Raw genomic sequence first — 3892 nt, forward strand, 5'->3', positions numbered from 1 at the left:
GGGGCGGTTGCAAAGAGTACTACAACCAGCGCATACGACGCCGAATAGGAAATGAGACAACCAAGGCATAAGGTGCCGAATAGGAAATGCGGGCGCACCTTTTTTCTGAGGGGTATGTAGGGCGCACATATACCTTGCTTAATGCAAGTTGGAGGGAGCGAGCGCTTGCATCAAACGTCACGAAATGGGCCATCACTCGTAGGTTTCACATAAGTTTATCTTTTCTCATGTTTTTCCTTTCTTTGTTTTTCTTTTTTTCTTAATTTTGAAAATATTGTAAATACATATTTCAAACATAAAAAAAGTGAATATGAAAAATGTTAACACAATGCAAAATAAATGTTAGCTTAATTGAAAATATGTTCGTAGCTTATTGAAAATGCAATTGTTCCCGAAAATGTGTGTGACATTACAAAAAAATAATCAAACAATGCTGACAAATATTAAAATAATTAAAATAAATATTTAAAATGTGTATGATTTTTTATAGAATGTACAAAACGTTTATGACATTTTAAAAACGTGCGCACATTTCATAAATATGAATATGTTTGTGAAAATCGTAGACATAAAAATGTATATGGAATAAATGTTGATTATTGAATTTAAAAATGCTACTAATTTATGCAAAAAATGTAAACTTCTATAAAAACTGTTGATGCATAGAAAACTTCTGGACATCAGAACGTTTATTTAAAAAATGTTTCACATGCACTTGAGAAATGTACATAGAAAATCAAAGAAAAACGACAAAAACATAAAGAAAAAATTAAAACGAAAGAACAATCAGAAGAAAACCAATGAAAATGGTAATAAAATGAAGAAACTGAAGAAAATCATGGAAAACCTAACAAAGAACCAAAGAAACCTGAAGAAAAAATAAGTAAACATAAAGAAAAGAAAAAAGCAATGAAACCAAGAAAAACAAAAGAAACCAAAACAAAAACGAAGAAAGAAAAGAAAACCAGTGAAGACCGAGAAACAACAAAGAAAACCAATGAAAAACAAAGTACATGAAAGTTATATTGGAGAGAAAAAAGAAAAATCAAAGAAAGACAGTGAAAAAACAAAAATAACCAAAGAAAAAAGGAAAGAAAACCAAACCTATAGAGCGAATCTCTACTATTAAAGGAGGATCAAACGTCGTGATGGTTCGACCTCTCCTCGTGGTTCGACCACCTCCCTTTGATCCCCTCCTCCCTTCGAACGAAAACCATCTCGCGAGGGCCACACGCCCGCAGCAGCCCAAAAATCGCCAACTCAGCCCACGTACGAGATCCACATCAAAAAACACAGTTCGACCCTTTCCTCCCCTCGTAGGATAGCACGCACGAAAAAAAATGGACAGCGATCTGCGCCAGCGCACCGGCCCAACAGTTGGGCCGGTCGAGGCCCAGCCGTCCGATGCGGTTTGCATGGACCGTTAGATCTGCGCGCATACACGGACTGAAGCAACCGTTGCAGAAAAAAAGAATAGTTTTGTTGCGACCGTGTACGAATAGCCACAACAAGGAAAACAGGGGAGCTGGATCCCCCGGCGACTGCCCGTCCCCGATCCGCGGTGGCGGCGGCTAGATCCGCCTGTTATTCGTAGCTATTTTCTTTTTAGCAGCACTTGGGCAAGGCTTTTTGTGTCGTTTCGGTTGAAGCTTTTTTAATCGAAGGATGTACCATTTCATGTCAACGGTTGTAGCTTTCCGGCGATGACGCTGACCGCTTGTAGCTTTCTCTACATCCGGTTGAAGCTTTTCATCTAGGGGATGGAGCTTTTTTTAAAACGGTTGCAACATGAGGGGGTGCGACGATTCTGCAGAAACCTCCGGTGTCGACCATCGTCGTCCGGCTCGTCAACGGCGAGGCAGAAGCACGAGAAGTGTGGGAGTTGCAACCGCCGGGGATGGGGATTGGTCAACGGGCTGCATCCAATGACGAAACGGGCTGTAAAGCATGGCGGGGTGAGATCTACATCCATGGACGCGCGGGGGATTCGACCTTCCATGGCCGATGGCGAGATGTGGGCGCCGGCGCTGCAGGAGATGAGGATGGGGACGAGATCCGCGGAGCTGCGAGACAGGAATGAGGCGAGATTCGCGAGATCCGCAGCGCCACGTGGTTGCTCATGGCTGGGTCGCAGCGTGCGCGCGTGGACTGGACCGGCCGAAGCTTCGGCCGGTGCCCCGGCCCCAAACGTTTCCCAAAAAAAATCAACCGAAAACCTCGCGCACCACACCGACGCAAAAACAGGGCAGAACCAACGTTCAACACCTTCTCCCCAACCCAATCTCCATCTCGAGAACAAGACCTCTCTCCCAATCCCGAACTACCCACGAAAAACAAGAGAAAATCTCGCACATCTCCACGACACCCGCGATCTCCCCCGATCCAGGCGGCGAACATCCCTGCCGCCCTACACCATGCCATGGGTCCGCCACGTCTTCACCTTAGACGAGCAGCTGGGAGATGGGAAGCGTGCCCGTCCTTTGACGAGGAGGTGTCACCGGATGGAGTCCCATCTGCCTCTTCCCTTCGCCTAGGCACGCCGACCCATCGTTAACCAGTGGCGGAGGTGTCGACGAGTTCGTCCCGAGCCTGCGCGTGGAGCACGTCAATGGCTCCATGTCAATCCTGTTGTTACTCAACATCGACCTCGAGATGCCCAGCTGGGGGTTCCTTCTTGCCGTTGAGGACTTCCACGACTGAGTCCAAAGTGCCACCTGCTTCGGCTGGATCGGGGGTAGTACAAGTACAACTACCAGTAAGCTCTTTTTCTTCCCTTTCCTCTCTGAAATTTTGTTTAGTTCTCTTCTTGATCTGGTTCCTAATATAGAACTCGAGCCCGATCTTAATTTCTTGGTTATGACCTGCACTATTACTGTTGATACAAATTCATCGAATAACTTCTAATGGATACGAAATAATAGTTATATTGTTCTTCTATTTCACGACTTACTGTGATTTCTTCATGGTTTGTGCCAAGTACGGTGCAGGTTCATGTGCCCCTGCTAACCGCCATATTTTTCAGGTTAAACAAAAGGTATGAGCATGGACCTCTAATATTTCTCTATACATTTGACATTCTGATTATTTATCAAAAAGAAACTAAATCCATCATTGCTGATATGTAGATGTAGGAGAAATTATATTATTTTCAGTTTTATAACTACTGACAGAGTTTTGCGTTCTTTGTAGCAGAAATTTGATAGTCTTGTTTATTTTGTTACGCCATTCTCTGTTGGAAATATGCCCTAGAGGCAATAATAAAAGTATTATTATTATATTTCCTTGTTCATGATGATTGTCTTTTATTCATGCTATAACTGTATTATCCGGAAATCGTAATACACGTGTGAATACATAGACCACAATAAGTCCCTAGTGAGCCTCTAGTTGACTAGCTCGTTGTGATCAACAGATAGTCATGGTTTCCTGGCTATGGACATTGGATGTCGTTGATAACGGGATCACATCATTAGGAGAATGATGTGATGGACAAGACCCAATCCTAAGCTTAGCACAAAGATCGTGTAGTTCGTTTGCTAGAGCTTTGCCAATGTCAAGTATCTCTTCCTTTGACCATGAGATCGTGTAACTCCTGGATACCGTAGGAGTGCCTTGGGTGTATCAAACGTCACAACGTAACTGGGTGACTATAAAGGTACACTACAGGTATCTCCGAAAGTATCTATTGTTTTATGCGGATCGAGATTGGGATTTGTCACTTCGTGTAAACGGAGAGGTATCTCTGGGCCCACTCGGTAGGACATCATCATCATATGCGCAATGTGACCAATGAGTTGATCACGGGATGATGTGTTACGGAACGAGTAAAGTGACTTGCCGGTAACGAGATTGAACAAGGTATTGGATACCGACGATCGAGTCTCGGGCAAGT

This window comes from Triticum dicoccoides, chromosome 6B, assembly GCF_002162155.2.
Source record: "Triticum dicoccoides isolate Atlit2015 ecotype Zavitan chromosome 6B, WEW_v2.0, whole genome shotgun sequence".
Lineage (NCBI taxonomy): Eukaryota > Viridiplantae > Streptophyta > Magnoliopsida > Poales > Poaceae > Triticum > Triticum dicoccoides.